At 49.0% G+C, this 22,279-nt stretch overlaps 1 protein-coding gene across 1 annotated transcript in view; it reads left to right on the forward strand.

Moving 5' to 3' along the window:
• Positions 1–22,279, forward strand: part of SLIT3 (slit guidance ligand 3) — a 524,056-nt gene that overhangs the window by 375,254 nt on the left and 126,523 nt on the right. The gene's annotated exons all lie outside the window — the stretch shown is intronic.

Below are 22,279 nucleotides of genomic sequence, written 5' to 3' on the forward strand. Positions count from 1 at the left end.
CAAGTGGAAAGTTACTTTTCAATCATGATCAAGTCTTAAATAGCCTCTGTCGGGCAGTAGGGCTCACCATGAGATTTTGTGTAGCAAAGCGTCCTATTTAAACAAGCAAGCTCAGAACATCACTGGGATAGAGAGCGAATCTGTCGGGTCCCTGGGCATTTGTAAAGTGTGAGAACTCCTTGAGACCATCTTCCACCAGGGAGGAGGTAGCTTTGTCATTGAGACAAACTCAGCAGCAGAATCAGGAGGCCAGGGCCAGATGGGGGGTGGCAGAGAAGGGGTGAGGATAACTCAGGCCCCTGCTCCTGGAAGCTGGACACCCAGGTGGGAGGATCTAGACTGGACTGACCTTCGGAGGGAAGGAAAAGAGAGCTCTGGATGTTGGCTGGGAGCTGTTTTCTGGAAGGCAGCTGAGGGCCTCTGAAATCTTTCGGACATCCTTGGGCCTTAGGCATTTCTGCAGGAGGTCTGAGTTCAGCCAGCATTTCCACACGGCCTCCCTGCTCCCTGCACCAGAGAAACAGCTTTGCCTCTCGGACATGGCTGGTTCGGGAAGGATTCAGTGGGGGGAGGCTTGGTCAGCCACAAGGCTCAGGAAATGTCTGTAGGTGAGTCAAGAAGTCGTGTGTGCAGGCTGTGGAGTTTGCAGAGCCTGAGATCTCAGCTGGGCCCCTCTCAGGGTGGGGGCGGGTCTGTTATTGAAGCGCCTCGTATCAGAACTGACAAATCCATGTGAACCTGCCCCACAGGTGGTATGATTTAGCCGGCACCGTGTGGATACTCACTGTTGGAAAAGATGGTGAGCTAGATGCCAACATTTCAGAATCAGATGATTTCACATAGAACTCTAAGCTTGCTTCTTTTAGAAAGATGAAAAAACACTTGTGAAAGCTGGGCCTCCGTGCACCTGCTGGAGCCGGCGGCAGGGCCTGTCCCTTTAGCCATGGCTCACACCACTTTCTGGTACTTGCGAACAGCACTCAGGCGGAGTCCAGCTCTCATTTGTCGACCTCGGCTCCCGGTTGTTCATTTAGACAGATAGAGCTGCACGTGGTGAGTAACAGCCAGTGTGTCTTCGCTGCCCCCAGCATCGGCTCGACCCCGTCATCGACCGCCTGTTCTTTGAAAACTGGCCAGAGTCCGGAGCTCACAGTCCAACAGCCCCCTTCCTCCGTCTCTGCCTGGCCCGCCCTGGAATTCCCCTCCACGCGCCTTTTAAAGTAATCCTTGTAAAAGTGACCATCGCGTTGTTTCATCGTAGCATGTGCAGTGTTTCCCAGATGGGATTTGAATGCCACCTGCTCCTCAATCCCCCGGACCTCATTAAGAACACACGCCCTGCGTCCTGTCAGTGACTGAACCAATCTTAATTTCCGGTCGAGGAGCAGGACTTGGCACTTTTAACTCGATCCTCGGCCGATTCTGTACCGTTGGGGAACCACTGGCAGGCGGAATCGGGACTTGGCATTGAGTGAGGGGCGTCTGGTTTGAGCAAGTTGCTAATTTCTCCAAGTTTGGCTGTTTTCATGGAAACTAAAGGTAGTACCTAAGTTAGGTAATGTTTGCAGAGCAGTTAGCACGGAGCGCTTCCAGTGTTAGTTATTATTATTATTATTTCATTTAATTGTGATACCAGTCCAATGGAATAAGTGGGATTATCTGTCCTTTAAAGGTAAGAAAGTTAGACTCAGCAAGGCTAGTTTGCCAAGACCACACAGCAGAGCTGAAATTTGAACCAGCGTTAATCTGACCCAAACTGTTAACTATTCTTAAAACAATAGTAGGAAATCCATCTGGAATTGCAAGGAGAGTTGGGGGCCTGGAGGGTTAGAGAAACCTGGCCCTGTGTGCCAAGCAAGGGCCTCCAGGCTATGAAGGCTGTGGCTGGGCTCCTGCGGGCTCCCTCTGCGCCTGTGTTGCTCTTAATTTGTCAGCCCCTCGGAATGCTGTCAGTGGCCTGGAGAAGGGCAGGCCTCCCGGGGAGTAAGGCCTGAGCACAAGGCTTCCCTTTCAGTTACTTTGGGGCTTTTGTTTCCCCAGACAGTGGCGGGTGGAGGACCTCTGGTTTTCCTTGGAACCTTTTCGGGGTGCCTCCCTGTGCGCGCCCTGCGTGCTGTGGTTGGCTCTGGCCCAGCTTTCAGCTTGTGCTGACTCCGCTGTCCCCGGCAAGGCGGAGAGAGGGTCGCCATCAGGGCGAGGCTAGTTTAACCCACACTCTTGTAGGGAGAGAGAAAAAGGCATCGTAAAAAGAGAGGCCCGTACTCCCGGTGCTTCCTCAGACTTGCTGACTCCGCCAGCTGCTTCACCTGCCGCTGGGCTGAGCGGCAAGGTGACGCCCACTCCTGTCTGTTAGGAATGAAAAAATCAGTTTCACACAAGGAATTAAACTGTGAAGGATTTAGCCAATATATCGTTACGATTTCTAAAAAATCAGATTTTCAAACCACATGTTCCCATTTATTAAAAACATAAAATAAAAGGTACGTTTTAAAATGCGAATATACCAGTATATGTATATTTGCATGGAAAATAAAGTCTGAAGGATAAAAACCAAGATGCTAACAAAGATTAACTAACTGGTAGGAATTTATATGATTTTAACTTTTTTAATTTTGTCGAGGTGTACTCTACCTACCATAAAATATGTACATTTTAACTATACAGTTCAGTGTGTTTTGACAAGCATATAGTCATGTAACCTCACCTCAGGCCTCGACCCAGCCACCCACCTCTGCTCTGTCACTGTGTGTTGCCTGGTTCATGTACAGGGTCTCATACAGCATGTGGTCTTATGTTATCTCGCTTCTTTCCCTCGGCATAATATCATGAAATGCATCTTAGTTTGCATTGTCTGTTGGTAATTTGTTCTTTCTGATTGTACAGACACAGTGCAATACATGCATCCTTCCCTGCTGATAGGTATTTGGGTTGTTTCCAAATATTTATTATCCTATCCTATATAATAAAAGGCTAATATGCAAATCAACTTAATGGCAGAACAGCCCATTGCTATGATGTGCACTGACCACCAGGGGGCAGATGCTCAATGCAGGAACTACCCCCTGGTGGTCAGCAGTGCTAAGGATATCCAACTGCCGAGGGCTCCGGGACTGCAAGAGGGCACAGGCTGGGCTGAGGGACCCCCTCAGAGTGCATGAATTTTGTGCACAGGGCCTCTAGTATAATAAAAGTGTAATATGCTAAGTGTCCAACCAATTGGTCGACCACTTGACCAGTCGCTATGATACACACTGACCACCAGGGGCCAGACGCTCCAACCAGTAGGTTAGTTTGCTGCTGGGGTCTGGCTGATCGGGATTGGGTGAGAAGGTCAGACACTCCCTGGAGGCCTCTCAAGGTCCCTCCCCAGCCAGCCGGCCCCCAGAAGTCTGATCAGGACTGGGCAAGACAACCCCGATTGGCCCTGATTGCTGGCCAAGCTGAGGGACCCCACCCGTGCATGAATTCATGCTCCAGGCCTCTACTTGTGAATAAATTTGCTATGGACATTCACTTAGGTTTTCATTTGTCTTGGGTAAATACCTAAGAGTGATTTTTTTTTAGTTTACCTGTTTTCCAATATTTCTACAGCAAACATACATTACTTAATGGCCCCAAATACCAGAGTCGGGAGAACCTGTCCCATGGCCCGTTGTTTTAGGAAGCCGACAGGATTCTGGAAGAAAGCCTTCCTCAGTGGACTGGCCTTGGCTATCCTGGTCCCAGGCAGTGCACCCACCTTCCCCCCATGAAATTTAGATGTGATTACAGAGATTTCTTTTCCTGGGTGCTGGGGAAGAGTGGATGGGACACTGACTTGGCAGGCATGCAAGGCATATCTTACACTGGCCGCGGGGATGTTACTTGGTATAACACCCTTATCAAGCAACCTGGCCACGGCTATCAATGGTGAAAATACACACACTCCTCAATCCCTCCAGTGAGTTTTATGAATTTATAGTATTTTAAAGATAAACTTCTACAAACCCAAAAGATGTATGGGTAGGCGTCATTGTGGACAAGCATCCCAGGGCACTAGTTAGACGAACCGTGGCATGTCCCCCACGGGGCTATTGTAGAGCAGTTCAAGTAGACGAGCCGTTATATATGACATGGGACGGCAGCCGAAGCTGGTAAATGCGACAACGGTGCAGTTCCTTACCATGTTTGCTTTTAAAGCAGTATGCCTGTAGTTGTCCTCATATCCTTTAAATATGTGAAATATGTGTGGACAAAGTTATAGACAACTCTAATCATTGCTGCTGGGAAGCAAAGTCCAGAACTGGAGGGCCTGGGGCAGAGGGCGCTGCTTCTCACGCTAGTCTCTCCCAGGCTCTCTGAGCTTTCCTTCCTCGAGTGCTTGTCTTCACGTCTTAAAAATGTGTGAGTTAGAGAAATCCACCTGACCTCAGCCCAGTTTCACTTCCTTCCCACAGACCAAATCCCAGAGTGGGCCTTTTCCTGAGCAGGAACTCTCAGGACTTATGGCCAGCCGTGCCCCAGGCCACCTGTCTATGTCACAGTTGACCCTGCGTAACTGGAAACTGTGATCATTGCCATTTGCATAAGTACAACCACATTGACCCACGGGCTGACAGTTTTGAATGAGGGGAATTATCTGTATTCCTTGGGTCTCTCTGATTGTGGCCTTGACCGGCCCTGAGATATCTTTCAACAGCCAATCCCCAGCAGCCAACCCCACGACCTTTGAAAAATGAAATTGCCTGCCGTGGGGCCATCCTCGTCCTCTGGCCCTAGTGAAATGTCAATTAGATCACTGGCTGCGTATGGCTTTTGTTTGCTTAAGCATATTCAGCTCACAAGCCTGCAAATGTTTGCTTGCTTCTTTCTAAAAAAACAATCCCACACCCAGATTCCTAGTGTGCTCCTGACACTGCGTGGTGGCTGAAAGGAGCTGGTGCGTTGGTCCACTGGGGAGACACACATACTGAGTCATCATTTAGTTGTCAGGCAAATCCAACTTTGTGGTGTTGTAAACAGACCGCATCTATTGTGGCTCTGTGAACACGCCCCCGCTTGCTGTACGGCTGTCTCCTGCAAGGTCTTCTTCTTCTCCTCCTTCACTCCCAGCTCCCCAGACAACAAGGTAGAGAAAACCCCAGCATTCTATAGAGGATCTTGAGCAGTTACAGACAAGAGAGAAATGAATGGGGAGGAGGGTGTGGCCGAGTGAGAATGACTCACCCTAGAACAGCGGTTCTCAACCTGTGGGTCGAGATCCCTTTGGGGGTCGAACGACCCTTTCATAGGGGTCGCCTAAATACATCCTGCATATCAGATATTTACATTACGATTCAGAACAGTAGCAACATTACAGTTATGAAGTAGCAACGAAAATAATTTTATGGTTGGAGGTCACCACAACATGAGGAATTGTATTAAAGGGTCGCGGCACTATAAAGGTTGAGAACCACTGCCCTAGAACAATACAGCGAGAAGAATGCCAGGCCGGAAAACCTCAGTGAATGGACTCCCGTTTCTGAAGTTTTCAGCACTGGAACTTTAAGACATGTCACAGGGGTTGAAACAAAAGGGGTTTCCCAAAAGCTTCCTTAAGTCCCGCCAGTTCCTTTTGATCTGCCTTTGACTGCTCAGGCCTTAAATCCAGCAAGGGATTCCTTTGACCCTGGCGGCCCTGGGTATGTTCTCCAGCTACAGGGAAACACACAGACCACAAAGCCAGGATTCTCAACGGTACCTCTGCTTTGGTCCTTTCTTGTTCTCTTTCTAAAGAGAAGGCCAGTCTCTCCCAGTTACACGTCCCTTGGCCATTGAGATGTGCTCGCTGCCACTAGCCAGCAGCAGGTATTAGAAAGGGTTTATCTTTGCCCTGAACACAGAAAGCCCCAGGCCCCCCAACTAGAGGTTCCTGCTTTGACTTTTGAGCATCTTTCTTACTGTGTGTCTCTGAAGTTGGACGGTTTGAATCAGCCCTCGCTGGGTCCTCCTCACACGTCGCAGGCCATTGCGAACCAAGGGCTGGTCCATCCTGAAACTGCTTCACCGACGGCCGGGCGCAGTGTGGGAGCCCGCTGTCGCCCGTGCAATTGGGTTGTGGGTGTGCACATTTTCTCCGCTGGCCTGTCCGTCGCAGAAGGCGAGCCTGCTCGGTAGACTATCAATCCAAGCCCTTTTTCTGAAATCAGCTCCTTAAGGCAATTCGATTTCCTAAAATGGATTCCTTTCTCTGCCCATTTGCTACTGAGACAAGTCTGAGCTGTGCTTTTATAATAAGTGGTTTGGCCGGCGTGCAATCCCTCCACTGCTGCCAGCCTCTGGGCCTGTTGAATGGAGGACTTGGAATTCGAGTCAGACTTAACCAAGCTCGGGAGGACCTGAAGGAAGGAAAACCCACACCTCTTTTTTAAAAAATGTGGCAATTAAATCTTTGCAGAATCATTCATTCAGTGGGCAGGAGTCGTGACCAAAACCTGGGTCCCTTTGACCTGTGCCAGGGGCTTAACTCATAAAGGTGACTGAGTGATAACACGGAGAGGTGGGGGCCATTGAAGGAAAAGTTCCCTATTACCCGAGGTCTCCTAGATACGAGAGGCAGGCCATGCTGTGGGGGCCACACAGGGAGCAGCAGCCGGGAGGCAGAAGCAGGATCCGGGAGAGCGGAGGCAGCGGCGGCCTTGATTGAGGTTTCCTTGGGGAAAGCCAGGCAGGCGGCGTAAGCCGTCTGGGAGTGGCCGGTTTGAATAATTCCACTGGGCCTTGGGGTTTAGCAGCCTTGCCTAGTGCCCTGAGGCCTGGCCCTGGGGTGACGCAGGGAAGGGGAGGAATTGCTTGGTGCCTGGCAGTTAGATAAAGGTAGTGGTTAGGGTATGGACTCTGGGTTGGTTAGCTTGGATATGAAAGACAGGATCACTGTCTCTAGGAATTAACTGGCTCTGGGAGGGGCAGTCTCTCCCCAGTCAGAAAGCCCCACCCCACCCCACCCCACTCCCAAGATGTCCAACTCCCATAAAATACAGAAAATTAAATACATAAAACATGATGGTACACCCCTAAACTCCCAGGACCCCTCTATTCCTACCTCCTCACCACACTGGGAAACCAAAAGGGATTGAAAGAACCAAGCATCCCTGAATTTTAGGGGCATTTCAGACTTGACAAATGTAATTCAATCTCATTTACTGTCTTCTTTTTTCCACTGGTGCATCACACGTTATCACACTGTTCGTATCACCCTGGCATATGACACTGTTCTCTCTCCAAACAGTGTGGCCTAAGGGATTCGTGATCAAGTCCTGACCACTCTGCCAAATGCTAGCTTAGGGTTTTAAGTAGCTCTTCCTCTCTCTAGACCAGCGGTTCTCAACCTTCCTAATGCCGCGACCCTTTAATACAGTTCCTCATGTTGTGGTACCCCCAACCATAAAATTATTTTCGTTGCTACTTCATAACTGTAATGTTGCTACTGTTATGAATCGTAATGTAAATATCTGATATGCTATATGTGTTTTCCGATGGTCGCAACCCACAGGTTAAGAACCGCTGCTCTAGACCTTCCTTTCCTGTTAAAAAGGATGGGCTTGGACCTGGTGATCTCTCAGATTGCTCCCCACACCAGAATACTGTGGCTTCACAGTTACAGTCACCCAGAGGACCGCAGGCCATTGTAGGTGACACTGTTACTGACCTGAGAGCAGTGATGCCCTGAAGTCAGGTGAATGGAGAGGTAGGTAGGTGGGTGGATGTTTCCCAAGAAACCTCAGTGTTACACTTTGCCATCAGGGCTCCGAAAATAAGACCAAGGAAGATAGCTCGTTCGGACTGGAAGACTTGGTCAGCTCAGCCCCCTCTTCCGCCCCACACTTTCTTCCCCCGCTTGCAAATCAACAAAATGGTCTTCTTCCCCTACACACACCCATCCTAGATTTTTTTTTTAATATGTAAGATGCATAAAATAGCAAATGCTGTCAGATCTCAAGTTGGGCAAATACAGAGACAGCCTTTTCAGTCCCGTTGAAAAGTAGTTGTCAGAAATATGCCATTCATTCAGGGTCTCTAAGTGCTCTGTCAAGCTTTAACTTGATTAAAATTGAAAACCACATTGCCTGTAAACCAAATGCGAAATCGAAATCTCTTTACTTGCTCTTACATTCTGAAGCCCGGACTTATGGATTACCCCCAGTTTAATTTATGCCATCTTTGTGCCATACATTAATTTTGAATATATTTGTTGAAAATTTCCTGTAGCTTGCATTTATGGTTGTCAAAGGGGCTTTTATCTTGAAAAAAAATGGCGCTGGTTTTAATTACAATTCTGAATAGCTCCATAACCATCTTGAACCCTGGATTTACATCATCTTTATGACAGGCGCGCAATTCCCGCTTTATTGATTTTGCCATTTGCTTCATTACAGTTAATGCAAACCTTTTGTACAGACACAATTCTGGGGGCTGTGCTCTTCTTGGAGGGGTTCGTACAGGCACCGTGATGGAGATGGACCCCACGCTTCCACCGCGGTGCTGACCAAAGGGAAATCAGCTCAGGAACCAGTTCCGCGGTGGCTATCCATCACGCACAAAGAAAATGTTAGCTCTGCTTGTCCAGCCCTCTCCCCGACTCCGATGGGCTCCGACTTCTCAGTGTTGAGGCCCTGTGAGGTGGCATGGCTCGCTGGTGTTCACCCCACCCCAGGTCTCACTGGCGCTCTGTTGAGAGAACACTCCATGCGGTGGTCACCCCCATTTACATTTCACATGTGAATCCTGCACCCCCAACCCCCGGGCTGGCCAAGGACAAGGGACCTCAGTGTATTGTGATGAAGTGCTTTGTATATACGCTGAGCCTGGTCCTCCGATGTGGGTGCCACGAAAGGATGTAAGGGACCTGGGATGGGAAACTGAACCTTGAGTGGCACATTTGAAAGGAATTTTTTTAGGAAAAAAGATAGAATTAGGGAACTTGAGGACGTGTAAGAAGACACATCCGTTCCTGCCCGTCGGGCCCAGACTGCAGAAGGCCAGCCGCCACCGCCAAGGGAGCGGAACCTGCGGGGGACGCTGCTCCCAGGACTGTGTGCATGAGCCGGACACTCACTGGGCGAAGTGTGGGTGGTGGAGAAAACAGCACTTTTGACCTGGAAATGAGCACATCCCCTCAGGTCCAACTTCAGAGGCCCTCGCTCTTCCCACCCCAGGCTGTGACGGGGCTGGCCTCTGGCTGGATGTGCAAGTGAGAGGTCATTTCTGAAGGGGGCGAGGGGCCATTTCTAAGGTGCTTGAGTGGCGAATCTCAGAAAGTCCTAGAAGATTTCTCTGCCCCGGCACCTCCCAGGTACCTCTAGGCAGCTCACTCAACAGCCACTTTCTCAGTTGGTGTCACCTTAGCTTTCTGAGGCCACAGGAAATATTACTGACTTTCCTCAGAAGTCGTCTCCATGACTAAGGTGCTGTTTCTGACCAGGAAGAGGAGACATCTCAAGGAGACGAGGCAGAGGGAGCCACAGCGGCCCGACCCCCCACTTCTAACCCTGGAGAGGTGGGGTGTCTGCCTGGGAAATGCTGCACGAACCCCTACCTGCGGGCACAGGGAGGCTGCTGAGCGCATGCCTCTCCGTGCAACTGTCTGGCAGAAGTTAACACCGTGTCTCGTTCCTACCGTATTTTTTTAACCTCCTGTGCAAGCCTCCCGTGCATTAGAGCATCCCCACCCTGACTGTTCTCGACCGGGGAAGCTCACATTTGCATGCTCAACACGATGCGTTAAAGAGAAAGCCTGTCTCCTTGGATGGTACCTGTCACGACAAAATGGGAAAATGCTCCTGTGCGGGCTGGGGGCGGATTAACGCTCCGCATGGCAGCCGGGAGGCGGGGCTGGGGGAGCGTGGAGAAGTCACCGACCTCACACCTTTGTGGCACTGAGAGGGAAATTTCAGTCCAGAGCCGTTAGGTCCCAGCCCAGCAAGGTCAAGGATGCTTGTCCTTTCCCACTAACCTCAGGCTCTTTGATAAAACGCCACTGCTGAGAAACGAGGTGCTTTCTCCCCAGTGTGGTGCTTATCCTCAGCCCTGAAGTGTGAGCCGTGTCCTGATTTCCCTTTTCCGGAATCAGGGGAGGAATTAGACGCTGACTTCAGGCTTGATGCAGCCAGTAAAGAGCAGCCGCCGCAATAGGATGCCAGACACCGTCGCTCCAGACCTGCTTGTCTCTGGAACTGGCCCTTCCCTTGCACCAGGTGGGGGGCCGCTCAGAGGGACCCCTCTGGCTTCCAGCCCTTCCTCTCCTTTGTTCCTCTGGCTCTTCCGTCCTGTTCAACTTTTTGGGGATTTTTTCAGCTCAGTGAGACCAATGTGACTGCTGCAAATTGTCCTGTAAGAATTGGGAGATAAACTGTAGGGAAAATGGCACCCCACCACCACCACCACCTTCACCTGGCCCTTCCCAGGAGCCTCGCCCAGGGCTCCCATCGCCCAGCCCAGAGGCCAGGACTGAGGCTTCTGGTCAGAGACCGGCTCTCACTGCCAAAGGTAGCAGCCAGGCCTCCTTGCTAGCCTCCTCAGAGAGGGAAGCCGGACAACCATCCTGAGGAAAGCAGGAAAGAAAGAAAAGAAGTAGCTTCTGAAATGTAAATATAATCTGCTGTTATCTGTGTACCTACAGAGGAGCAAGCTGCAGAGTGGAAAATACAGATTTATCGGGATGATCACTTAATAAGGTATAGATTTACAGAGTGTCTAATCATGGGGGTGTACACCTGAAACTAATAGGAGATTGTATGTCAACTGTCACTGAAAAATGAAAAATAATTTAAACATTTTTTCAAAGTGGATAATCCCACAACATCGTATATTTGGGAGTCGAGCAGACGATTTTTCCCCTTCCATTTAGTTTACTGCCCTCATTCTCTTCGCTTAAACCTGTTTTATTTTTTCCCCAAGTGTGGAGCAATTCATAGTTTCCCCAAAGCAAGCGAGGAGAGTTTACAACTTGCTATAAATAATCCCCAAAAGTGGGTGCGTTAATCCCCCATGTTTCTCTCCCTCGTTCCCACTGCTCTTCCGTCCGATGGCGGAGCTTGCCGCCTGAGGTGCGAGTGGAGATCGGGCCCAGCTTCCCTGACTGTCTCTGCAATGTCGCAGGGAAGCCCCCCTCACACGGTGACTCTCTCACAAAGGTCTTCCCTGTCACCGAGGGAGTGGCTCCTCTTTTATTCTTTAGGTACAATTGACATAACGGAATTCAGCATGTGAAAGGATACAGTCCAGTGGCACTCAGTATGTTCCCAATGTTGTGCAGCCATCATGTTCATCTAGAACCGTGGCCGGCAAACTGCAGCTCACCAGCCACATGCGGCTCTTTGGCCCCTTGAGTGTGGCTCTTCCTAAGCCTTAGGAGTACCCCAATTAAGTTAATAACAATGTACCTACCTATATAGTTTAAGTTAAAAAAATTTGGCTCTCAAAAGAAATTTCAATTGTTGTACTGTTGATATTTGGCTCTGCTGACTAATGAGTTTGCCGACCACTGGTCTAGAACATTCCATCCCCCCCAAGGAAACCCCCTTTAGTGTCTGGCCCATTCACTGAGCGCAGTGTTTTCAAGGTTCGTCCATGTTGTAGCGTGTGTCAGTATGAAACCCCTTTTTATGACGGAGTATTATTAGGTATAGACCACAATTTGGTTAGCCATTCATCGCTGATGGGCATCTGGGTTGTCTCTGCCTTTTGGCACCTGTGGGGCAGGTGCGGCCCCGAGCAGGTGATCCTGCCCCTGCCCTCCTGCTGTGGCAGAGCCCAGGCGTCGTCCACTGCTCACTAGAAGTAATAGTACCGGGCAGGAGGCGGCTTTCCGAGTGTCTCAGCTCTGCCCTGAGCCAGGTGGCGCAGTCTCAGGCTGCCCACGTGCGGGGTTTCCACGTGCCTTTTCTCTGCAGTGAATCACTGGGACCGTGACACCCCCCTTATGCCGAGCTTACAGGGTTTTAGTTGGCTTCTGCTACCAGAGAGATGCCTGTGAGTGATACCCTGCTAATGGCACTGACCTCGCACTTCCCAGTGCATAACCTGGTCCGTGCACCCAATTGTCTCAGGACCCCTGGCCTGTGTCACCTGGGGAAGGCCATGCCCCTGAAGGACTGTTTGCCACCGGCCTGGAGTTCAGGGAGCCGTTTCCCGGGCGTGCCTCTCCCCTGCTCAGGAGAGCACTACGCTGTCCAGCCTGGTCAGGAGGCACCCTCCATGTCCAGGAGGTGATAGTCACCTCCTTAGGGTGGGGGGTAAGTGCCTGCCTATCATCCCAGCTACTGGAACTAAATTGGCCAGCTTTCCCCCGTGATCCTGGGAAAGACAAGTGTCCTGGGAACCCCGGGAACCTAATGGAGAGACACAGGGGATGTGAGGGGACACCGTGGAGTGTACTGCCCTCACCCACCGTCTCCTGGGTAAGACCTGGACTCTTTTCAGGAACTTCTTCCCAACCTAAGATAACTGAGTTAAGACCACGACACAGTGGTATTATGGCTTCCCCATCTCTGCACTTGGAGAGTCAGAGGCAGGCAGGATAACATGGTAGGGAGCCTGAGCCTTCGGCTGAGGAGCACAGTTCGGACCTGACTTTCTGATGCATTCGCTGAGTTCTCCTGATGATGCCGCACAACCTCTCTGAACGCCGGTTTCCTCATTTGTTTGAAATTCATCCTACAGCTGTGAAACAAGCGCTTCAGTGGAGGGATGGCCAAAGGGCCAGGAGGGCTTGGAGGGAGGAGTTCATTTTGCTTGAGTTTCTGCGAGAAGGAGTCCCCAAATGGAGCAGGGGCAGGACGGCCGGCGTAAGGGAGGCGTGAAACGCACAGGTTCTCGGTAGGGTAGTCACAGATTGCGTGGAGGGGTGGGGAGCAGCCATACTGAGCAGGCCGGGCCTCTTACGGAGGAGCAGCAGCGCCTGTGGTCATCGTGCGCATGACAGACCCGGGGGCGGGGGGGGGGGGGGGGGTGGGCGGGGGGCAGAGGTGGAACTCTCAATGCCTCACCTGCCTTTTCCGTGAAGTAGGGATCGTGCTGTTGTGAGCCCCAACCGAGATAGGCAGAAACACTCAGCTCAGTACTTGATGACCTTAAAAGGGTAAATAGATACTATGTGCAGTTATTACTGTGATTGTGTAGGGGGCTACTGAAGGCTTCTGTACAGATTGGGGAATGTTGAGATTAAGAAATTATACACTGCCCGGCTGGTGTGGCTCAGTGGTTGAGCATCTACCCATGAACCAGGAGGTCACGGTTCGATTCCTGGTCGGGGGACAGGCTCAGGTTGCAGGCTTAATTCCAGTGTGGGGTGTGCAGGGACAGCCGAGCAATGATTCTCTCTCATCAATAATGTTTCTATCTCTTTCACCCTCTCCCTTCCTCTCTGAAATCAATAAAAATATATTTTTTTAAAAGAAATTATATACCATAGATGATGGTACGGCACTTGCCTGTTTTAAGTGCTCAGTACATTGCATGAATGGTTATTAATTGAAAATGACCACCAAGAAATGGGGTTACATTCTGCGTTTACTCTCCATGGTTCTCGCCTATGGGAATTGTGAATATGGGCCCGTCGACATCCTTCTCCCAGTAAGAGGGAAATCTGTATTTTGTGTAGGTTTTGGATGGCTTCTCACATTTCAGTCTCATAGTAGCTGGAGAAGTACAAAAAACACGTGTGCGGGAACTGCTGCCCTCGGCTCGGAAAGCATATACTGAACTTCTCAATAATTGCTTCTTTGGTCTGGGACGGAAGCAGAGGGGATAAAGGGATAGTCTCAAATCCCAGGAAGACCCAAGTGAGATGAACAGGAACTTTTACTTGAGAATCTCTTAAGGAATTGACCTCCGGCCACATAGCTTCAGAGCCAAAAGAGGCTTCAGAGATTATGTAAGATGAAGTCCCGTGTTTAATACTATTTATTTCAAAGCAAAGACAAGTGAGCCATGCCACAGCAGCTTTTCTGAGTGCATACATTTCATTACTTTCATACTCAAGACGTCCTTCTGGGTGAAGTGTTATTCTCCCCGTTGTATAGGTGAGGAAGCTGAGACTTGGGGGCATGGATGGTGGTCTCAGTCCATTCAGGCTGCTATAACAAAACACCACACACTGGCTAGCTTATTCGTGGCAGATATTTCTTTCTCGTGGTTCTGGAGTCTGGAAAGTCCAAGACGAAGGCACTGGCAGATTCTCTGTCTGCTGATGGTCCACTCCCTAGTGCTGTCTTTTCACTGTAATGGCATGTGGTGAGGAGCCCATTTTCTAAGGGCACGAACCCTGCCTTCATGAAGGACTCTGCCTTCATGACCTAGTTACCTCCCAAAGGTGCCACCTTCTAATACAATCACCTTAGAGAACAGGTGCCAACATGTAAATTTGGAGGGGAATACAAACATCCTGCCCCTGCCCTCTCCCCAAAATTCATGTTCTTCTCACATGCAAATACGTTCATTCCATCCCAGTAGGTCCCAGCTCTTTCCAGCATCAATCTAGAAGTCTAAAGTCCAAAATGGCGTCTCAGTCTCCTCTCAGTCGGGTATGGATGAGATTTGGGGTGTATTCATTCCCAGCATATTGCTCTCTAGCTCTCAGCCTGTGCTTCCAGAGCACAATGGTGGGACAGGCCCAGGACGGCCACGGTCATTCCAAGAGGGAGACATGGGGAGGAAGGAAGGAGTGAAAGGTCCCTGAGAACCCAAAACCTTAGGGCCCGAGAATGACCTCTGACCTGAGGTTCTGCCCTCCGATCACAGGGGCAGAGATGAATCACTTTGTTCACATGGCTACAATGTCCAGGAGCCGTAGTCTTCCATTTATAAAATGGGTAGCAAGTGTTGAGAGCCTCCACAAGGTTAGTATGGGTTGGAAATGTGAGTACATTCAAGCAAGTCTTCAATTTCCAGGAGAGAGCCGTGTGACTCTTGTAAAGGGAAACAGATCTTCCATGGTTTTAGGAGGCCGTCCCTACCCACCCCCCCCCCACCCACCCCGCCCCCCCGCCCCTGTGATGCATCCTCCACACACTGTCAGGGAGACCTGCTCCTACCGCTTCTGATCCTGGGTTTGAATGAAAGCCAGCGTCCTGCCTGGGCTCGATGCTGTGTCTGTCCAGGAAGAAATTCTCTGCTCTGGCGGTGCTTCCTGATCATACTCACACTCTGGGATAGTTTATCTCTAGAGCCCAAAGGGGAAATTTCTGCACCCTTCTCGAATGTAAAAACATTTATAAACTCACTATATTTGTGCTGGTTGTTTTTTTAAAAAAAAAAAAAAAAACACAAAAAACAAACAAACAAAAAAACCACACACACATAAAAACAAAAGAGTAAAAAACAGAGATGTCAGAGAGAACTTTCAGGCCCATTAACAGAAGCACATTCCATCTTTCCGTGGTCTCTCTCACTCCACCCCTGTGCCAGGGAGGAGCCCCAGATGGTTATCACTCAGAAGTGTAACCAGGGAAACCAGAAAGCTGCCCCAATCGCTATGGAGACAGCCTTTCATTCCTTTGGCCTCTTGAGTATTCATGGCATCTTCAAGGCCTCAGAGTAAAAGGGGATACTTCTTACAAAGAAATGTTCATTCCCCATGAGGAGGGTTGAAGATGCACAAAGAACATTTTAGCGACTTCCAGGGCTCCCACCAGGCTAGTTGTAGGTGTGTCTGCAAAGGGACAGCCCAGCCCGTCTTGCGGAGGATGCGGTAGGGAGCCTTTCAGAGCGGACATAACTAAAAGCCGGTTTGTGAGTCGAAAAGTTTAGGGACACCAATGAAGGAATGGGGAGAATCTATTTCCAGTGGTGTCGGCTCTAGGAGTATGAGGGGGTGAACAAGCATCGAGGTTGGCCCAGGACTGATGAGTGTCCCAGGATGGGATTTAGAAGCTTTGATGCTAAAACAGAGCCAGTTCCAGGCAAAGCTTGGCAAGTTGGACATCCCAGGTACAAAGCCCTTTGGTCCTCACAACAGGCTGACACAAGAAAAAAAAATGGCTTTGAGGCACACAAGCCTCAAAACCTGAGAGCACACTTTGTAATCAATAACCAAGTTTCGTTGGTCCCTTGGTCTAAAAGTTCCTGGGAAACAAATGAGACTTTCTCGTCATGAAAATGGGGTGTTTTCTTTTTTAATAATTCTTTATTGTTGAAAGTATTACATATGTCTCCTTTTTATCCCCATTGACCCCCTCCAGCCGTGGTGTTTTCTTTTGATTTGCTTTTTTGTTTGATTGGTTGTTGTTGTTGTTGTTGTTCTATCTAGAACTGCCAGAAATTTGTTTCAAATTGAAACTCGTCTAAATTAAACAAGAACTCGTGCTAAATCATTTTGCAGGGGTCCTGCCCCCCGCATTTTTTCAGCACAACTTCATTTGCCAAATCCCCGGCAAACCGGAAACTGTAAACAGAGCAGTGGGGCTGTTGCTATTTCCCAGCGATGTGTAACACACCCCTTCCTCCGCCGGCTCGGCCTGCCTCCTCGGTGCTAATCCATCATGGTGTTTGCGGGTTGCAAGCTCACTCTCACAGGCATCTACGGGAGTGGATGCAGTTACTCTCCTGCTGAGAGATAATATGACATAGACTGCACTAAATAAGGCATTACACCAGCCGAGGGGCACAGTGCGCAGAGCGACGCTTGTTAAAATAGAGTCATGCTTCCATTCGTAACCAAGTCTCGGCAGGATGCCCTGATCTGAGAGCTTAATTAACCTGGGACCCTGTCCTTTATGAAGTCGGTCTGGTTGGCTGAGGCCTTTAGAAGGCTAACGATCACTTGATTATCTGAATAAATCTGTGATTGTGACCGGATACAGGTGCATTCAATTTCGGCAGTCAACCATCACTCACTTTACCTGTTTTGTGATATGCATTCCTACCTACCTACACACGATAGGGCGAGACTACATGTGATTATTATGTAGGAGAAATAGGCATAAAGTTGCCGGTTCTCTAGACAGGAGTCTTTGTGGATACATAAATAATTCATGGATCAGTAAATAGATCTATGTGCATGTATTCTTAGGTCTGGTAGGCAAGTGTACAAAAACGTGCAAAATAATAGATTCACCTCTTTTTTTTTTCTTCTCATTTGAGATGTGGTTTTCATGTGGAATTACAGTAGCTCCTTAATGATGAGAAGTAGTGACAATTCATTAGCGGACTGCGGGTTAGATCAAGTGTTTGATTTGCCTACAAAGTCTGACCGGTACTCAATTATATGAAGTGTATGCATTTCTTTTGAACATAATTTTTTTCCCCTCTTACTAGTTAAAATAACCTTGAGTTTTGTTCTTGTTTTCTTTTGAAGACCCCAGCCAGCAGCAGACAAATGCTTCTATAATTTGTTCTTCAATAATGATTTTTTTTTTCAAAACGTTAAACTGTCATATATATATATTTTTTAAAAAAAACCTTCAGAATTGCTACTAGGTTTCTTGTTTTCTGCTTAAAGGACAATTGGACCAAAGGAGAGAAAAAGAAATCACATGTCAAGGCTACTTCATGTTTTGTCTTCTGGCTTATCTTACAAAAGTAGGACTTCCACAGGTTTATTTTTTTAAAATACTGCAACATTCTATTTCTCCTCGGTGTAGAAGAAGTACACTTCAAATATGTATATGGATGAACACATATATTTCACCAAAACCCAACTCAACATAGTTTCATTTTTAGAATTATCCTAAATCTCCTAAGATCGCTGAGATGTAAAAGCCGAGTGGATGGTAACCTCCTCCCAAATATTTTCAAAGGACGTCTTACCCCTCCTTCTCCATCCCGGGTACCTAACACTGGGTGAACCTCCAATGAGACTATTGCCGTGGCTCGCGTGGGTTAATTCATCGTTAGATTCCGAGACCACGGACTTGCTCTCAATTTCCAGTAAGGTTTCCCTTGTGAATTTCATTGCAGAAGTCCTCCCACTTATTTTGTGCATTTTGTGTAGTTTTGCTCAGAAATTAGCAAACCTTTTAACTCCAAAGGGTGCTGAACCTTAGCTACTTCTCTGAGTTAGCATGAAAGGGCCGCAGCGACTCTAGCTGCCGTCCCAGAGAGAAAGGCTGCCCTGGACCTGGGAAGGTTAACCATCCATGGGCCGAGATGCTCAGGGGCCCAGAGCATCTGGATGAGAAGCAAGCATTTGGATGGATGTGCTCCGGGAGGTAGACCTTGCACGTAGATAACTAGCTTGGAATTCTATGTTTTTTCAGATCTTCAAAGCCTGTTTGTAGAGATTTCTGTTTTCAAGGTATTTCTCATGGGGCCTCAAATGCGTCGTTGAAACCCTGCAGTTTTCTTCCTTTTCTTTCTTTCTTTCTTTCTTTCTTCCTTTCTTTCTTTCTTTCTTTCTTTCTTTCTTTCTTTCTTTCTTTCTTTCTTTCTTCTCTGTGGTGGTGGTGGTTGGGAGATGGTCGGATTGCTCTGAATCTTGTAATCGGGTTTCTTAAAGCCCCTTTTTAAGGATTTAGATAGGCCTGTGCTGCCTCAGTTATGGAATTTGAAATTGTGATACAAAGAGAGGCGTCTTGGTAGCGGTGCGTGTATGAAAGGGAATTCTTACTGAAGCGCTGTCTCCCTGTCCGCTGTGTGTGGAGTTTATTTTGAGTCCTCACTCACGCTGGCTTTCCTTTCTGACTTGTTTATATTCTCAGAGAATAAAAATACAGTAGCCGGGAAGCTCCTCTCGGGGAGTCTGCCTTTAGCTCTTGTCTGAGGATCCCTTTCTAAATGGACTGCGGCATCGTTTTAGCTCTCACATTGTTTGCCGAAATCCGAGCTGCCCAGGGAAATTAGAGCAGTTAATTTAATATCGAGAGCGTTTTGGGGCTTCTGGGCTTATTCACAGGCAGGAGAGTGTAAATCACTGAGTATTCTGTGTAAAGCGGCGGGCAAAGTTGCCTCCAAAAAATAGCCAGCCTGCCCTCCCTCCCCGGCCTTCCCACTCCTCACCTTCACCCTGAGCCCGTGGAAATCTTACTTTATCCCAGGTGTCCTCCCAAGTGCTCCCCAGCAGGCGTCTGCATGGCAGACAGGCAGCACCCCGGGTGGTGGTAGAGGGCGTGCGGGGTCATTGCCTGTTAGTCCTGAGAGGGCTCCAGGGTCACAGCCCGCAGTGTGGTCCATGGCGGGGAGCTCTCTCCCCTACCTGGACCCAGCCCTGCCACCCTGTCCATGGAGAACTCGTTCCGTAGCCACCGTGACCAGCGGTGACTTCCCTGCACCAGGCTGGGCACTGGCGTCGGTGATTTGGGTGTTAAGGAGAAAGGAGCAGCAGCTGCGTGGAATGCACTTACGGCCGAGGAGAACGGACAGGGTGCCATCAAGCCTCCTAAGACCGCCCAGGCCCACTTTGAACAGGCCTCCTGAGTAACGGGTTCTGTGTGAGTGGCTGCTGGGCTGTTTTCATGTGTTTTGGAGGGGACCTTTGAAAAAGCACTTTAGGGACCTCTGACCCGAGAGCTTAGAACACACGTGGGCAGCCTCCACCCACCCCCAGAAGCACACTGCGAGGTCCAATGCTTTGGCCTGGGCTCCGGAAGGTTGTGTGTGTGCAGCAGCCCTCACTCCCTGCCTCTCACAGACACACGGGGCTTGCTTTATGTCGCCTCCCCTCTCCTGTGCTTCGGGGCCAACTTCTGTGGGTCTGGGATGTGCTATGGAAAGAAAAAGGCACCTTGCCGGGAGCAGTGTGTGCTTACTTTGTTGAAGGACCTGGCTCATTTGCAGGAAATAGCGGCATTGGGGGCAAAACCATGCATGGCTTTTTACAAACACCCAGGTGCTTCGTGCCCTGGATTCATCTAACAGTTGGGAGGTGACTCCATGGAGGTTTCCGTTGGCCCTGCGGGACCCTCGTCAGTCCTGTACCCTGTAGACGCGCATAATGCCCCACCCGTCTTGGGAATGAATCTGACCACAGAGCCCGGTCTAGTTTATCTGGTCAGAAGGAAAGGAGACCATCTTGATTATAATAAATAAATGTCTTCTGGAAAAGCACACTTAAACATAAATATTTTAAATTTTGACAGGCTTTGCATGTTCTAATTTGATCTATAAAATAGACCCTCAGGGGTGCTTATATTAAAGCTTGGTTTTCACGTTACTAATAAACAACTAGGCGTCACCTGGTACGCACACTGAAAATATTTAAACATCATGGAAGTGCTGATACACTGGGCATCTCTGCGCTTAGCCCTGCAGTGATCAGGGTCCTCAGACGCTGTCCCCACCGCGTCAGGGTCCTGGGTTGGAGGAGCCCCATGGGACACTGAGCAGTGGATTTTTAAAAATCTTTTCCACACCTCCTTTCCCTACACCCTTTATAATCTCTTTCTACCACCTCTCTCTCTCTCTCTCTCTCTCTCTCACTCTCTCTCTCTCTCTCTCTCTCTCCTTTCACCTCTTCCCTGCAGACTGCATTCTTTCCATGTAAAACTCTATACATCTAATGCAGTGGTTCTCAACCTTCCTAATGCTGCAACCCTTTAATACAGGGTTGTGGTGACCCCCAATTTCATTGTTACAAATTGAACATAATTAAAGCATAGTGATTAATCACAAAAACAATATGTAATTATAGATGTGTTTTCCGATGGTCTTAGGCAACCCCTGTGAAAGGGTCGTTCGACCCCCAAAGGAGTTTGGACCCACAGGTTGAGAACCGTTGATCTAAAGTATCCCGTTTGGTCTCTAGTGCTCCCTAAAAGAAAAAGAATAGAAAATTCTTCACAAATCCAGCAAATAAAGACTATTCTAATAGCAGGGCCCTTGCTAAAACGTCTTCACAAAAGTGGACAGCACCACAAACTGCCCTCTCTCGGCACTGCCCCGGACTTCCCCGCCTGGTGATTTAGGGACTTTTCTACTTAGGAGGAGGGTTCCGTTTTTGCCGAGTTCAGCATGTTTATTGAGTCATTTCTTGGAGCCAAAAGCCAGCTCCACTGCATTTCTGCTGGGTAAGGTCCGGTGGCCTTGGCGTGGGGCAGCGGTTGTTGATTCATCGGCCTTTCAACTGATGATAAATCCGGAAGCCAGGCAGCAGTACTAGGTAGGCTCCCCTAACAGACCTTGTGCAGGGAATCGGCGGCGACACTTACGGAAACCTGTGGAAGGGCGCTCATAAACTCCTGTTCGGGAGGCTCAGGAGAGTGGGGGCAGAGGGAGCTCTGGGATCCCAGGAAGGAGGCAGCAGCAAGGGCTTAGACCACCACGTGTAGAACTGGTCGACCTAAAGCCCTAAAAAGTGCCTCTGCTCCTTGAGACGCCCATTTCCTGTTTACGTTTAAATTCTGGGTGGCTGGTGTCTTGTATCGTGAGCATCTGAGATGGTTTAGCTCCTCGGCGTATCGCGTGGAACCCATCTGCCGGGATGCACTAATCGCTCTAATTACATGTACTTCACTCCTGTTCATCGCACAGCCCCACATCTATACTTTCCCAACGATCATAGCGTTTTAATTTTAATCCCGCCTTTAGCAGAACGTGAAACGCTCCATGAGGGTGGCCCAGTGTCGCTTGGACGCGTCCTTTGCAGAGAGTTGTCTTGGGAGAGATTATCGCAAGTTACAAATGAAAATCGCAGCCCCGGAGATCCCTCCCCTGAGAGGGGCTGATCTTTCCTGAGACAAAGGAAAGAAAAAAAGAGTCTGTGAGGGAGTTTTTCAGGACAGCCCTACTTCTTTGGGCCATCCCCTTGCTCCCCAAAACCACGGTGTGTTCTGCACACAAACTGCCATCGACAACCTGGTGCCAATAACCACTTTCTGTATAACATCTTTTTTTTAGAAATCACATGAGTCATCTAATGCATGATATCTAAGTTGGAACGTGGTCACGGTAAATATCCCCACGCATCAGAGGCATTTTGATTCAGAGATAATGGTATCTGTTTGCTGGCTCTCAACTAAAATACCTCAGTCCCAACTAGGCTGTCTGTTAGTCGAGGCATCTTTTTAAAAGACATGATTTTCATGCTCAGAGGATGGAAAGGGAAATGAAAACCGAGTCCTAAAATAGGTGCATTTAATTCTCCCCAATTTAAATGTAAGTGGCCCGTCTTGAAGGCAGTGACGATATTCCCTTTTCTCCCCCCACCAGGAGCGCCTCCATCAGTGGATTGCCTTAATGCTGATGATGGTTGGTGCAGTTTGAGGGAATCTGTAGTTAGTCAGAAAATGCTTCCATAGAATGACCTACCAGATGGGCCCCGTAACAAAGCACAGAGGCATCAAACCACCACAGACATTTGGTGCTTAGAATAATAAAAAGACTATAAAAT

Source organism: Myotis yumanensis, unplaced genomic scaffold, assembly GCF_028538775.1.
Source record: "Myotis yumanensis isolate MYYU_CA2020_CCGP unplaced genomic scaffold, mMyoYum1.0.hap1 SCAF_5, whole genome shotgun sequence".
NCBI lineage: Eukaryota > Metazoa > Chordata > Mammalia > Chiroptera > Vespertilionidae > Myotis > Myotis yumanensis.